We start from the raw sequence: 17,309 nt of genomic DNA, 5'->3' as shown, positions 1-17,309 counted from the left end.
AGATGTTTTTGCCTTGGGCATATCCGTGTGTGTTTTTATTCATAAAGCAATAAGAAACTTATGGTGCATTCTTTTTTCATTTCCTCTGAAAACCATTTAAGAATTACTTTCCTTCAGATCTGGAAAAGCACTGACAAGGGACTGTAAGTGCAGAAGAGGAACAGCTGAAAGCAACATGCTAAACTGGCTAGCAAAGCCAAAAAAATTAATCCAGAGATCCTTTACTACAGGGATGGGGAAGCAATGACCATCCAGGTGTTGCTCCCATCATCATTGGCCATGCTGGCTGGGGCTGATGGGAGTTGGAGTCCAAAAACATCTGGAAGGCCATATACTCTCTATCCCTCCTTTCCTGTGAGGTTGCTAAAATACTACTATGGAAAAAGTGTTTTCATATTATGGTAGATTAAAGTGTTGGACGTGCTTGCCCAATCTGTCAACTTTTTACAATGGGTGAGCCCAAGTGACATGAAAACCAGTCATGAGGATATAATCCATTCCTCTGAACAGCAGGTGGGGTTTAACTTAAGAAAAATTCTCCACGATGGGCCTACTCAGTCTTAATGTTACACACATTAAGCCTCCTGGAGGCTCCCAGAGGCTGATTTAGCTTCCCATTCCTACTGCCTGCTCTGAACTGCAAAAGTCGAAGGGTTGTTAATTGCATGACATGCCTGACTAACCTGGTGGGTGGCCAAGTAAAACTCAAAAAGTACACAAAGTTCTCCTGTACCCTTAGCAGTTGTGAAGAAGAGCGAATTTCAGCAGGTACAGCTGGCCAATTTAGAGGGTCCCAAGTCTGGTAGGCTTGATCTACAACTATGTTCCCCTAATATTTTTTAGATACATAGCCAATCTCTCTCTCTCTCTCTCTCTCTCTCTCTCTCTCTCTCTCTCTCTCACACACACACACAGTTTGCTGGGTTTTTGTATGCAGAAAGAGACATGCAACTATGGTGTACATTCTGACATGTTATCATGCATAATGGAAGTGGGAATCATGAGAAATATTGACAACAGTTTCTATAAAATATTTCTGTAATGTTTGCATGAGCAGGGCTTACTGGCAAACAACACTGCAATTCCTGTAGAATGCACAGGATGAATGCTAAAAGCATGAACGTGACTGATGTTACCACTTGAAGAAGGTAATAATGATTTCCCACTTATGATATACCATTATCTCTAATTTATTACTTATTGTTCACCAGCAGATTGAGAACAGAGATTGGCTGACTGCTCTAATAAGGCACCTAGATTTGATTCTTCCTGCTTTGAAAATCAATTGTTGTAATGATGAACTAATTAGAAGAATTAAAATCTACCTTCTTCATTAAAAAGACACACAAGCAAAGCTTACTGTACAGAAAGGGATGCGTGTGTATTTAATGATGATTATCCTGCTTGGAAATCATTATGAATTTCCCCCATTTTTGTAATCTCTCTCTCTCTCTCTCTCTCTCTCTCTCTCTCTCTCTCTCTCTCTCTCTCTCACACACACACACACACACACACACACACAGACGCATGAATACATATTTTTAAAGGTTAGGTGAAGTCTCTATTATTTACTTTCTTTTCTTTCATAGAGAGTATTTGTTGGACCATGAGTAATGTTTTGCACTGTTCTCCTATGTCTAGACAGATATTCATAATGAAAAAATTGTCTGAATAATGAAGCAGACTTCCAAAGTCCATGGGGATTCAGGTTTATTCAGAACAAGAGTGATTTCTATCTTATCCTTGAAGGCCACTGCCACTTTTATATGCCAAAAAATTGATTCAAAATCACTAAATAGCAACAGTCGCAACCTGATTGGCTTTGGACATTCACTTTAAAAAAATAAGTGGGAGCAAATGCTCACGACCAATTGTCAGGCACTTTCAGAGGAGGTGAAGTGGGTTCAGAAGCTTTTGGCAGTGGTGCCAAGGTGTAGCTAACGTGAACCTTTTTTGTGACACCTAGTGCACACAAATGGGTCCCTTGTGTCCATGGTGGCTAGCTCAACCTTGCAGTGAATGCTGGGCATGTTCATGAAGAACCTGAACCTAAAACACTCAGCCACTCACCTGATGTTGAGGCTCTTAGTGGTATTCAAAACTGTAGGTTCTTCATGTGACAAAGAAATTGACCAACCCTTTCATCAGAAAGGGAGCAGTTGCCATAGGCACAAAGACAGTGACGGTGGGGAAATGTCAGCACTGAGAGCGAAATGGTAATTTCCACTAGCCTTCCATTCTCGTTGACAGTGAACAAGTCAACCTCCTTTATGAATCGAAGGCATCTCCATTCATGCAAGGGAGCTCCTGATTACCTCCCTCCCTGGCTCCAACTCCCCTACACCCAGTTCCATGTCATTATAGACTCTGTGTCCCTCAATCCTGAGAATCCTATTTTCAGGGCAGGAAAGAAGAGAAGCCCTGCTTGATGTCTGGTTCCACTCTCAGTTTCCTGAATACCATCCATGTAGTTTGATTGGTTTTTCATGTCTAGAGAATGTAACACAGCCTACATATTGCTTGACTCATCATATGCCAGGGGTTGACTGCTAGAATTAGATGAAGGTTCCCCTGGAAGAAGGTGTGGGGCAATTGGTCCATCTCCATCGGCTGTATGAAGGCAGCAGGATTCTCTCTTGTTTGTGGACCACTCTCACCTTCTGGGGCTCAACATTCCTCTTGCTTGACTTCCATTGACTGTATGCTAGTTTCCCTGGTAACACAGGCAGACCTAGGCTTATGGCAGCTCTGTGTTACCCAAGCTTCTGGGGAATAAAGCATCCCAGCATCTCTGCACCTTCCCTGCACTTGTATCCCAGGTCTATTTTACACAGACACCCTTCCATAGATGAACTATCTGGACTGATGTTCCCAGATGCCTCCTGTGTTGTTGTTTAAAGAAAAAGTGGTGGGAGAATACAAGATTTCCTTTCTGATATAAACTCCAAATGTTTAAATTATAGGAATAGTTTGTTATGGCTATTTCCCATCCTTTTTCATGCTAGGAATACTTATAACATTACAATTCACAGCATGTGTATTCAGAAATTTAGCCCTATTGAGTTCAGTAAGGGCTACTCCCTAGATAAGTGTATACAGGATTGCAGGTCCAGGTTGCAAAGTTGATGGATTTCTAGGACAGTCTCACAATATCAAAAAGCCAATTCACACTACCTTGCTTTGGGAGTAGGATGGCCATTTCTTCTCAACCTGATTTGAAACAACCTGTACTTAATGTTCATGTTACCATCTTATGAAACTGATTGAAATGCAAGATAAAACCGTTTTTCGCCTTGCTCTCACCTTTGGAACATCTAACTCAAGAAAATCAGTCTAGTAACTTCCTTGTTTTCTTTCTGCTGATGAAGAGCTTTAATATACAAAAGCTTTCCCTGGTTGCCATCATTCAAGTTGGTGCTGCTTTTTGATCATTTATATTTATTTCAAGATTTTCTATTCATCATTTAAAGTATTCTAAATTCATCCAACACAAGAGGACTAGACTGTGCTTTAGACACCCCTTGAGAGACATCTGCTGTAACAGTGGAGTCAGGATCCCAGTGGAAGCAAGTAATATTATCCTCAAAATGCTTCAAAACATGTCACAGTGGGATGCTGTCGGTTCTACCACCTCCTTTGGGCCAGAATGTAATGGGAGGGTCTGGAAACCTCTAAGTTAGATTACTGCAAAGTGTTATATGTTGGGCTGCCTCTGAAGACAATTTGACTTCAGCTGATGTAGAATTCAGTAGCCAGGTTGCTCACTAGGGCAAGGCAGTTTGTGCATATTGCACCGATTCCGGCTGCATTGGGTGCCAATAGTTTTGGGCCCAATTCAAAGCACTGGTTTTGACCTATAAAGCCTTAAATGGCTCAGGACTTCAATACTTCAAAGACTGCGTCTCCCCATATGAACTGACCTGGAACCTGCAGCCATCCTCTGAGGCCCTTATTCCTGTGTCTCCTCCATGAGAAGTCCAGAGGGTGGCAACACAAGAATGGGCCATTTCTGCAGTGGCTCTCGGTTTGTGGAATACGCTGCCCAGAGAGACTTGCCTGGCACCTTCATTATATATCTTTAGGTGCCAGGTGAAAACATTTCTCTTCAACCAGAGAGAACTTGGGCTGATTAACATTCTATGGCCTTTTAAATGTGTTTGTGGAAGTAGGGTTATTGGTTTGTTTGTTTGTTTGTTTTATTATGTATCATGTGTTCTCATTTACTGATCTTTGGATGAAGGTCACCATACAAATATATACTGCTGCTACTACTACTACTAATGACTTACATTTACCCCTCTACAACCCTAGGTGCCGCCAAACAGCATCTACAGTTTGTTGGAGGGTGGTGGAAAATTTGAGATGATGGGCAGGATTCACCTAACAGACTCCATCACGAGAAGCCTTGCACATAGGTTTCTGCTTGTGCAATGGGGCTTTCTCCCCTCCCCCTCCCCTCCCCCTCCCTCAGGCTCCCCTCTTGCCTTGAAATTGGCTGAGGGGTGAACTCCCAGACCGGCGTTCCATCTGGCAAGCTGCAATTATTGTGCAGACAGAACCTTTGTGATAGTGCAATGTTGAATTCTACCTGATATGTTTATACAATTTTGTCTTTCACTACATATTGTGTTAGGTTTTGTGAGTTCACTTTATAACTGCTGTTTTCTCAGGTTTGTTTAACTGTTCCATAAAATCATGAGCTATTTCATGCAATCAGTTTAATTATATGCAATTAGATTTCTTTAGAAAAGAACCCTGCACAATTACATCACTGCATGTATAGTAGACTCTCCCCTGCCCAGATTCAGCTGTGTGGTATAAGAGACCAAAGCAAACTAAAGGAGGCTATTAAGTTTACTATGAAAGTACACTTATTATTTCAGTCCATAATTTGGAAGCGAACTCCAAATCCTATGCATGAGTGCATACTCCATAGCAGTATAAGCAAAGTTCCATATCCTTTTAACAACATTGTGTATTTTTGTGTTTATATATTTCTTATTGTGAAGGAACTGACTTTGTTGTCCTGTGCTGCTTGTGTGGACTGTTGCATATCTTAGAGGCATCCATATTTTTTCCTGTCTTTCACATGTCTATCTTGTTTGTCCATTGTTTGTCCATTACAGCCTTCACTTGGAGACCTAGCAAATTCCCGAAGGCTCAAATATCAAGGTAGTAAAACTCCATTAACCTACGTGGCACATTTCTGTCGGAGGGCAGGAAAGTTAGAAAGCGCCAAACTTCCTTGTAACCCAATGGGAGGAGCATGCACTAGAATAGGGGAATCTGTGTGAACGAGTAGACAGCAATGAGACAGGAATTTCAAAGTGAATTTCATTTCAAAGTCAATTTCCAGCTTTGCAAACCTGGAAAATTAGGGCTGCCATGCGTTTGGATTTTCCCGGACATTACCGGGATTTCAAAGGCGGGATTGATGTCTGGGGGGAATTTCCCAAAGGTGCTGCTTTGCCCTGGATCTTAGACAAGTCAATCAAAAAATTCCCTTTTTTGGCGTTTTGAAATATGGCAACCCTAGGAAAATAGGCAAGCAAAATGCTGCTACTTGAGAGTAAGAGTCTTCTGAGAGGCAGGCAAGTTGAGGGACTGTTTAGTCCAGAGAAAGTGGATGGCATTTTAATATGCTTCAGCTTGCTCCAAAGGGAATATACTGGTTTTCTGTAACTTTGGCATTGCATATCCTTTTCTTCAAAACATTATTTTTTCTGACCTCACGCTAGAAGTTAAAATATGGCATCACACTACCTTAAGAGGCTGCAGGGAGACCTCAGGGGAATTTGGAGACTGGCTGATAAGGAGCAGCTTTGTGCAAATAATTAACCTCTTGTCTGGGGGCAGTAAGTCCCTCAAGGGGGAAGGGTGCACTCTGTGTGCAACAGGAACTCCCCTCCCTCATACAGCACAGGACCCTGGATGACTGGGAGGTGGCCGTCCCATTCATACATCTACTTCTACTAGCCACCAAGAAGGTCAAGGACCTCCTGAGCACACAGAAGCACTGGCTACTGAATACCCAGCAGTTCTGATTTCTCCCCAAGATTGTCCTTTCATTTTTCAAATTTTTCTTCAAAGCCATATGGGCCCCGCAGTTGTAATAAGGGACATAAAGGGACAGCACATAAAATCATGTACATAAGCATCACCATTCTGGATCAGACTTAAGAGTAAGTGTAGGACATGGCAAAAATCATCGTGCAGGAGTCTCAACAACCTGCAGTTCTCTAACCCAAATAATTGAACGGCCCAGTGCAGTTATGACACTGGCTTCTAGAAAACCATCATTTCCAAATTTGGAGTCGGCTATAGGAACACACTGCTGCCTCTCTGAAGCAATGTTCTTGCTATGTATTTGATTTCTTACCCACCCTTCATCATAAGGTCCCATCTTGGTTCTCTTTCCATCTTGGCAATAACCGGCAGGGTCTGCCGGACCACTAGGCAGCGTAAGTCAGTTACTTTGGGCAACTGATTTGGGGGCCTCATGGAAAAGAAAGGAAATTGCCGATTGTTTAATTTATTATAACCCAAGGAAAGACGTCTGTGAGATTTTTTGTATCAGATGCCAAAATAACTTGATAAGCCTTTGGTACTAAGCACCTTGACTGAGGAGAGTGGGTGGTTGGCATTTGCTGTTCTGCCTCAGGGAAGAAAATGTCTTACGACTGGCTTTGATAGACCATGGTTTGTTCTTACATGTGCATTATTCCAAGTATAGCCATATATTCTTATAGCCATAATTTGCAAACCATGATTACAAGCTCTAGTTTTTGAAATAATGATAATGGACATGCAGCAAGAAATTATGGTTAGCGTTGGGAAGGGGATGGGGAAATTGCTCTGGATGGGAGAAGAGGGAGGGAAAGGAAGTCCATGTGAAGCTGGATCTCTGTTTCCAAACTATGGTCTGCAGAAGCTAGTAAGACATCCTCACTGGACCTTCAACACAACTTCAAGTAGCCTTGGTAGTTGACCCAGGAGAGTGAAGGGGTGTTTTCTTCCATCAGTTTTGGAAATCGACATCCGTTACCAATTGTCGTCAGAGAGTTTTAAAAAGCCTCCCTTCATACATGTGCAATGAGATGTGCTTGATTTGCTTCCAATTAATGGTGTTTTCATAACATTTGTTTAATTGTGACCTGAGGGCAAGTTGAAGATTCATGCTGCTTCACAATAGCTCATTAGGCCTTAGTCACAGTTCCTTGAACAACAGAAGAAATAAATTGGGCTGAAGTCTTCATTGATATATAGATAGAAAGATGTCATAAAATCAGGTTAAGAGGAACCAAATATAACTCCCCCCCCCAAAAAAAAAATATATCAAATGATTCACTTCCTTCACTTCCTCACCTTCTCAACGACTTTTCAGTGTATTTTTCATTTCTCACTTACAATGGCATTAGGGTTGTGGATGATTCCTCTTACTTTCTGTGTACTTTCAAAGTGAGTCATCTTGACATTATCCTGCAATGATCAAACAATTTATACACAAACACACATATAGATGAAATTAAGTCACAATATCCAGCTGATTTTAATTATTTGGAATAAGATTGCACTGAAGTTATATAGTAAATCACATTAAAATTATAAATAAACTACTAGTTTGGATTATTCCTTTCTACCTGTAAAAAAAGCAGATATAACGGAAAGCTTTATTATAATTTTTTTTTTTTTTTTAAGATAGCAGAAATGTAGCAGATGCTTAAAGCACAATTCTTAGTGTGTCTACTTGGGAATAAGTTTCATTGAATATTATGAGATTTGCTCTAAGGTACATATGTTTAGGACTGCAGTCTGAACTTCTTAGCCCTACCATTTCCTGCTAAACAGTATGGTAATTAGGTTTTCTTCTATCTCAATTCCTAAGTCCTGAAAGATTGCTATCACTGATGTTGGACATTTGGAATAATGCATTACTGAATGACTAGCTTTTGTGAATGATTATAGAAAAACAGTAATGCTTTTATCCAAAACTTCCCCACTTTATTTTTCTTCCCTTGGAACAACAGAAAGCTTACAACTTTTCTGGGTTTTAGGGTCTTGCAGGATTTTTTTTGAAAAATGTGATAAATGTATAACTTCCAGCAATAATTGATGCAAAGGAACTGAAGCCCCTGATTTTGTATGGGAAGGTTTGTGTGTACATTGGTACAGATTGCATGCATTTGCTTCTCTAAGACCACAGCACTGCTGACAGGAGAAAGCATACTGCAGGATATGGGTACAGTCCTTATTTGCTCATACTTCTGCCTGATCCCTATTTTGTCCCTTTTGGGGTCCTTTCTTGTCATGAGCTGCTAGAGTGTTCAGTCATAATGGTTGGGGAATGGATGCATGGTTTCTCTGTGGCATCAGCACTCAGCACTGAAGGGTCGATGCTTGATCATACGGCATGGACTTTGCATACAGAAGGTCCCAGATTCAATTGCTGGCATCTCTAGATAGACTCATATCTGAAATCTTGGAGAGCTGCTGCCAGCCAGTGTGGACAATATTGACTTAAATGGATCAATAGCCTGATTCGGCATAAAGCAGCTCCCACAAAGGCATTACGCAGTGCAAAGCCTGTTGTTTTATTTACTGCAGCTGCAGAGGTAGGTTTTGAACAGTTGATATTGGAGGACAATTTTCTTTTCCTGGTATATCTTTCAACAAATGATTCTACACCCTCTTAGCTTTACAATTAATGTATTACAGATGACAAGCATACAGTATATGTAACCAAATGAATAGCAATGTGTAATTTCAGGGTGCTCGGGTTGGCTCAATCAGTAATTCTTGATTTGGGTATTGCTTGTTTCCATCTGTGAAATGTTGGAAAGTGTGCTATAGCAAATGCATCCGACAAGGTTTCCAGTTTAAGACCATCCGGAAGGAAGGCATGAAGTGGAAAAGATGCAGTAACTGACCATCATAAAGTCCAATATGGGGAGCAAAATCTCTCCCCCATCAACAGATGGGGTGTGTGATATAGAATTAAAGATAATCATCACTCAGTAATTGCTTTTCCATAACAGCAGGTTCATAATTCATAATTGTCTTATTTGTTAGGGCTTCACATTTTAATCAGTTTAGATGATAGATTTATCAACACAAAGCTTAAGTTGATTAATTGGTGAAGCTGAGAGCTAGTGCTTATTTATAAGACAATTTTGGTTCTATTGGGGAACAAGAAAAAGGTTAAAAGGGGCCTAAAATTAAGTTAGCTTTATTTATTGAATTATAACTTCCCCAAAATTGCACTTCTAGTTAGATTTTGGTGAGATGCAGATGTATTCAAATTGAAATGATTAATTGGGTAAAAGGCAAGTGATTGATGATGTAAAATTTATTTAATCAGAAGACAGTTCTGATTATTATATTCGTCTACAAATCCTGACGGCTTGCTGTTTTCCATTTCAGGGTGAAAAGTAGAAGAACCCGACTGACTGCATCATGGAATTAGGCCAACCTGGAATCTCCTTGCCTGGCATCTTTTATGTATGTGGTAGTGTGTGTGTGTGTGTGTGTGTGTGTGTGTGTGTGTGTGTGTTTTAAAGGGAGCATTCTTTTTAAATACATTCATCCAGTTACAAATATGCTAGTAATTAAGATTACTTCGTTGTTTCGAGGGCTTCTCTCCTGCTGAATGCATTTGCATAAATAATACGTATACTAATCAGCATGTATGCTGTGTTTGTGATTAATGGCTTGTTAATGCTGTAGAAGTCCCAGGTTGTTCAATTTAATTAAATATCAGGGCACTAAGAACCACTGTAGTGGTTTGTATTATTTATTTAAATATAAATTGCTGCTTATCTTGTACATGGAATGTTTTGCATGACTCTGCTATTATACTTGTCAGAGGGGAAGAAAACAGAGGAATGAAACAATTTACTTCCAAGTAGTGCATTTGACCTAAGTAAGGTTATTCAAAGCGGTTTGAAGAGGGCTGCTTTAATTCTAATAGTTCAATCCCTTGAAAGACAACGAAACAAATCAAAAGGAATCGTCACAGCTATGCTCGTTGCTTAACACCTATTTACTGATGAAATTTATTTACTGAAATTATAATGATGACAGTGATCGTGTTATAGGGTTGTATCCAATGCTACCCATGCACAAGCAAAACAGACTTCTGCTCATGCAATTGGGCTTTCTCTCTCTCTCTTTCCCACGGCAGTCACTCTCTGGAGAAGATATTGGGGATATGCAAGGCAGGGGAGTGTTGTAGGGAGGAGGAGAGGAAGCAGAAGTCCTATTGTGTGGATGGAAATCCACTAGGGCAACATTGGTTTCCACCCAAAGAGCCATCAAGGTCCTTAACAAGGTCCTTTGTTATACTTAACAAAGATATATCCCCATCTCAAGGGTTTTGCAACCGAAATTTTAATAATGGACAAGACAACAGAATGGGGGAGAGAGAGAGGCATCATCTTTGTTCAGTCATGATTTCTTCCAAAGAGTACCGGGAACTGTTAAGGGTGCTGAAAGTTGTTAGGAGACCCCTAGTCCCCTCACAGGGCGACAATTCCCAGTGTGGTTTAACAATCAATCTCCTCTCACAGGAAACTCTGACTCTTCCACTGGCCAGATGCCAGCATTATGACTGCTCTCTAAATCAGTGGCTCTAAAAAGGTGGCACAAGACTCACAAGACTTTTTCCTGTTGCCTTGTACCACATCCACGTCCTTTGTACCTTATTCCTGCATCTTCTGTAAATCGGTTCTTACTATAGAAGCACTGAGGTTCCACCATGTTTAAGTCTTCAGCGCCATAACAAATGCATTAAACATGATACTGTTTTGAAATTTGCCTCAGCTTTTCTAGAACGGAAGAAGAGCCCCCTGTGAATCTGAAAGCTCACCTAACCCACAGAGCAGATGTTCTTGTGACTCTTTTTCACAGTCTTTGGGACGCACAGTGCAGCGACTGAATTACAAGCATCTAAATGTCCTAGTTCGAGGTGACACAAGAGGAAGGCTCATAAAGTCAGCTGTACTGAACATTTGGAATTGGGATGAGGGAAAACACCTGCAGCACTGCCAGGAAGCAAGTTAATATCTACTTAGAAGTAAGGCCCTAGGTAGGTAGTATAAAGAAAGCATAAATAAAATAAAAGTTGCAGTGTGGATCTGCACTTGCTGACCAATAAGTAGCTTTTCCCAGAAATTCTTAGCCACATTTTAATCACCAATTACGTATTTTCACATTCACAGCACCTGAGTTCTCAGAAACATTCTTATTCTAAAAAATACTGTGAAAAAGTACAGTTGGGGGAAAAAACCCTCAAAAAATATAACTGAGCCTGGCATACTTCCAAACAAATTATACAGTTAAGGCAGAAGTGCTTTTCAAAGATCTACATTGGGTGATATTCAACTAAGTATTTTTCTCAGAGTGAACATGGCTCTAAGTTAGACCAATTTATTTTAATGGGTCTACTCTGGGTAAAACTTAGTTGAATACCAACCACTGTATATATATTTATGATTCCTAAGAACATAAGACAAGCCTGCTGGATCAAGCCAATGGCCCATTTAGTCCAGCATTCTGTTCTCACAGTGACCACCCAGATACCTACAGAAACTCTCAAGCATGGAGGAAGGGGGTGCGGGGGTGTAGGCCGTCCTGGGTGTCATCACTGAGGGGGTGTGTGTGACAAAATGACAAACAAATGAGGTGCGTGTGTGTGTTTTCAAATGGGCTCATGAAACTGTTTAGTTCAGTCAACAAACACAATGGAATGCGGCTGGCACTGGGCACCACACTGCGGGGGCCGGCACTTACTGTGGGGCCTGCAGCGTGCCTGAGCCATGTGTCTCTCCTGGTAGTGATGTGGTGGTTTGGGTGCCTGCAGGCTCTGCGTTGCGTGAAACGGCAGTATGGGGCTTGCGTCTGCTCACTGCCTCTCCCTCAGCCACCCTACAGCTGAAGGGGAGGCGCCGGAGAGGCTCCACGCAGTGCACCCCGCCACCATGAGCGACTCCCCCCGCCCCCGACTGCAGGACATGCGCCAGGCACCTGAGCGGCTAGCTGCTGCATGAGAGCCCTCTCTCCTCCTGTGATTTCCTACAACTAGTATTCAGAAGCGTCACTGCCTCTGATTGTGGAGACAGAACGTAGCCATCGTGGCTAGTACCTGAACTAATGCCGATCATTTGAGTTGATGGTAGTTGTAATTGCTGAAGACAAAAGGCAGAAACCTTAATTCTGGGCTCACCCACACTTATTGTCTCATGCCCCCACCCCAAGAAAACATCTCTTTAGTGCACAGTCACAGCAAACAACAATTTAGGGAAAGGGGAAATCCCCTCAGACCAGTGTTTTCTAGGCATGCAGCAAGCAGAAGTGTGGACGAGCTCTCTTCTAGTAAAAAGCGAAACCCAAACAAAACCCTGCTACTCATGTCATGTCAGAATGCATATTCTGTGAAAGCATAAGATCTGTGAGCAGAGAAGTACTTTATTCACTTTCAACTATTCAGAAATGTATTAATTAACAAAATTAATGCTTAGTAGTAATAGAAGCCTCCTGAGTCCTCAAAGCATGTCTTACATTGCCCTGGTAAGCCTTACAGCTATCCTTTAACGTAAGCCAGGGTGGTTATTTCCATATGAAATACAAGGTGCTGGAGACTGAAGATGTGGCTTGCTTGAGGATTGTGGGATAGCTGAGGATATCGTGCTCTGAACCATTGGTGCATCAATTCTCATATCTAGGTATTGTACCCATGATGTTTAGAACACGTGGAAAGGCCATTGATGAATGGCAGAGCACCTGTTTTTCATGCAGAAGGTCGCCAGCATCTCGAGATAGGGTGGGGAAACACTCCTGCCTGAAAAGGTGGAGATCCGCTTCCAGTCGGTAGATGAAAGGTAGCCAATATGGTGCCCTTCAAATCAGCCCTAACCAACATGGCAAATGAAGAGGGATGATGGAAGTTGTAATTTATCAGCATCCGTCTGAAGCACATCCCATTGGCTACCCCAATAGATAATGCTGAGTTAGATAGGCCTATGATATGACTCGGTACGAGGTAGCTTCCTCTGTTCTACAACCATCAAACGTAACATCAGAACAGTTCTCGAGAAAGAGGGGAAGCCACCATGTATTTCAGTGCTAATAAGGGACTTAGCAAGGGAGGTATAATGCATGCAATGTCAAGATTCAGAGGTCAAGACTGCCTGGCCCAGAGCAAGTAAATGTTGAGAAATGTAAAAGATTTTACTGCGAATGGTTTTCTCATTATAGCATAAATGATCATCTAAATTAAGCAACTTATTAGCCTGAGGTGAATTATTTGTATTGATTTTGTTCTGGAAAGGACATATATGGTAATTGAAAGGAATGTGGTTTTTAGTCTACTAGGCATCATGCCATCACTTTGGGTTTTCCTTTTTTTCCTTTTTCTATAATGGAATATAAAGGTAATTGTTGCAAATGCTTTCATTTACAATTTAAGGGTCATGCCATAAATTATGGCTAGATTCTAGATTTATTTAAATACCAATATTCATCAGCATTCAGCATTAAAACAAAGCCAATTGCTACATGTTAGACAGCAATTTTATTGTACGAAACACATTAGAATTTTAGAATGTGTGCATACCGTAATGCATGATTTTTAAAAAGAAAAAAAATCTGCTGCAAAAAATTGTATTTGGCAGCTGAAACATATGGAGGCTGTCAGATTCCTCTACTCATGGTAAAAAAAGCATATGAACATGAGCCTCTTTGATCAGACTGAAGAGTGGCCAACCAGATGTCTATGGAAAGCCCACAAGCCAGATATGAGCGCAATAACACGCCCTCATTTGTGTTCCACAGCAACTGGATCACAGGGATACTGCACATGATACTGGGTGTAGATAACTGTTGTTTGTTATTATGGTATGTACTTTTGTGGTTTTGTATTGTAAACCACCCTGTGATCTTAGAAAGAAGGGCAGTGTAGAAATTTATTTTAATAATAATAATAATACTGACTGGTAAGCAATAGTGCCCCTTTCCTTCATGAAGTCATACATGGCAGGGACGCAGGTGGCACTGTGGTCTAAACCACTGAGCCTCTTGGGCTCCCAGTTCCTGCCAACCTAACAGTTTGAAAGCATGTCAGTGCAAGTAGATAAATAGTTACCACTGTGGCAGGAAGGCAAATGGCACTGGAAACCAGTGCGCTCTGGTTTCCGTCACGGTGTTCCATTGCACCAGAAGCGGTTTAGTCATGCTCCCCACATGACCCAGAAAGCTGTCTGTGGACAAACACCGGCTCCTTCGGCCTGAAAGCGAGATGAGCGCCGCAACCCCATAGTCGCCTTTGACTGGACTTAACCATCTAGGGGTCATTTACCTTTATCTTTTTAGTACTCCTAGCCCTTCTTGAATGCTTATGCCTGGCTGTACTGGATGCTTGAACAGTGGTAATGCCTCTGGCTTGCTTAGTTAGAGGATGGAGAAGGGTGTGTATGTAGAAACCACTTGCTTGGTTGTGATGTAGCCTGCTGTACAAATGTGAATATTGTATCAAGAAAGACAGAGAGAGAGAGAGAGAGAGAGAGAGAGAGAGAGAGAGAGAGAGACCCATGCTGAACTCTGTGAGATCTCACTGGAACCTGGAAGCCACAGCTGCTTCTCTGGTGGCGGTGGCAGGGGTGCCTGTGCGGGTACTGTCCCTTGGGATTCCACCACCTGAGGCAGCTGCCTCAATCTGCCTCATGGGTGGCTGGCCCTGCATTAACTGCACAAGAATTCTTCTATTCTGTCATGCAAAGGTGGTCCTCTGCTGGGTGGATATATGAAGTTGCAAGTAGTGTTACTATTTTATAGCAATTCTGTGTTCTCCAGCTGTCTCTCCCATGGACCTGTGGTCCTCTGGAGACTGTTGGACTCAAATTCCTATCAGCCCGGCCAGTTGACCAATGGCTAGGCATGATGGGAGTTGCAGTCCACCAACATCTGCAGGGCCACAGTTTCCCTGTCTCCATATTGCTTTCAGTTGCCTTTTGGTGACGGGAACTAGTGTGTAAAAAACCAGCAAACAAGTAACAATCTGGAGCTGTTCAGCTGTTACTTAAATGTTTTCAAAGTCTTCATTTCTTTCCAAATTGTACTGCCTAAACTCATTAACTGTGGCATGTTTTTCTATTGATTAGCTGGTTAATCCATTGTACTCGTACAGACATGAAAACTTTGCTTTGGGTTGAAAAAAATCCACTAAACTACATTGAAAAAAATTGATCAGATTCAGACGGGAAGATACAGTTACACACTCATCAAATTACAGGTATTGATTGCCAGTTACTACACCTTACCATTTGATACCATCCAGATAGCTAAATAGGCACTATCTCATTTCTTTTGCAGTTAGCACTCCAAAGCAAATTTATTTTCTTGCATATTGCCAACAACACAGTAAGTTTAACCCTTTTGTTGCCTTTGGTAAGGTATTAAGAGATCTTCTCTTTAAATGTTGGTCCTCCAAAGGTGTTCTTAAAGCTCTCTGGTGTGAATATTTGAAACAAGCACAAGAGCAGGAAAGTTCATTTTTTATATTCAGGATTTCCCCCTTCTTTCCTCATCTTTGTCTGTTATGGAAAGGGATTTTTGCTTAGTGTCATTTCCCGAGTCAATAACCAGGAGATGAAGTATATTCCTTTGGTCAGAGCAAACATAGGCCTTTATTCTAAATGACTTGCATTTTTCATGATGAAAAATAGTAGAAAATAGACCCTGAAAGCATAGGGGTGGGTACTTTTTAAATAGGCTGTCTACACATCAATTGCAAAGTGTCATGACCCCAGTCAAGGAGTGGAGAACACTGTCATTTTGAGAAGATAACTGGGGGTAAGAAGATTGCCAAAGGCCAATTTCAGCCAGCATCCTGTTCTTACAGCCAGATGTATAAGGGAAGCCCACAACCTGAAAAGGACAGTGGAGGTTCTTGCTGCAGGAAGGGAAGAGGTGACTTTTACCAATTTCTCCTTCCCCCTACAGCGACTAGCACCACTGCACACTCTGCTGACTATCCAGAGCAGCTTTTCAGGGGAGAGGAAAAATACCTGCGGCCACTCCTTAATGAAGAGTTCTACCCATAATGGGTCTGGATCAAATCCATGGTATTGAGAAAGGTTTTGAGCGGGTTCAGAACTGTAGTGTAGAGGGGCCTTAAGAACACTTTGGCTGCAAGTTTTTCAGGTGGATTGTTAGGGAATTCACAGGGTGTCTGAAAAGGGCTAGTCCAATGTCAACGTTAGCAGGCAGGATCACGGAAACAAGGAAGGGCCAGGCTAAGGCTGAGAGAGCTAAGGAACCAATGTGTGAGGAAAGGATGGCCAGGCATGAAAAGGCAACTGAGAAGTAACATGGGGATTGGGCTTGATACAAAAGTAGAGATTAGGCACAAGAACAAGACATGCTGGAAACTATAGATAGTGGTGAAGATGAGGGCAAGCAGGCAAAGAGCAGATGAACCAGAGAGATAAGGGCCACAGACTAATATGGGCAGAATGTTAGATTTTATAAGGTGGTAAAATACTGGCTGCTTATCTGAGTTACTCAGATAAGGCAAGTTTAGGACAGTTGCTATAGAAGGTCAGCAGGATCTCTATTGGCTTTCCAAGTCCCCTGATAATCTGGGGTGGACAGCTGCAGTATCTCTGTCACTGTCAAGGGTGTCAATGGTGGAGCAGCAATGCTCAGGCCAGCTGTTCCCTCCACCTGTAAACTGTCCTAATGAGACAGAGACCCAAGCTCCTGAGTCTTGCTTCTATTTTCCCAATTTTGAACCTGTAGGTACCTTACAATCCCACTAACAAAACAATAGAGAACCTCAATAGAGTTTCCTCAAAATATGGATGCATATGTTTATGCAACAACATATTTCAGGTTTATTACCCTACACATGATCGCAAGTGAAAGAACATCACATGCTGTCAATTGATCTTGTTGGACCAAAATGAAATTTGCCCCTAACATTTTGTGCTGAAATTTAATGTTATAACTTGTAGAAATTTCAGAAAATTTCCCACATCACAGTATCTTTTAACACTGGAACAGTTTTCCACATTATATTTTCCAGACAGCAAGTCAATCATAATGTAACTCAGATTCCTTTCTTCAGCTTTGAATTTGGTGCTTTGTGTCCATCCTCATTTCCAACATATTTTCTCTTTGTTGAACAATCCTATGATGCCTCAGTGAGGTTTTTATGACCCTAAGAACATACAATGTAGGCTAGAATTTGATTTCATTGTGTAGCTGATTTTTAGACGATGAAAACCAAGCTACCGGTATGTGTATGGGTTTGCTTT

Source organism: Podarcis muralis, chromosome 1 (genome assembly GCF_964188315.1).
Source record: "Podarcis muralis chromosome 1, rPodMur119.hap1.1, whole genome shotgun sequence".
Classification (NCBI taxonomy): Eukaryota; Metazoa; Chordata; class Lepidosauria; order Squamata; family Lacertidae; genus Podarcis; species Podarcis muralis.
The sequence above is the reverse complement of the archived record's forward strand: the minus strand, read 5'-3'. Positions refer to the sequence as shown.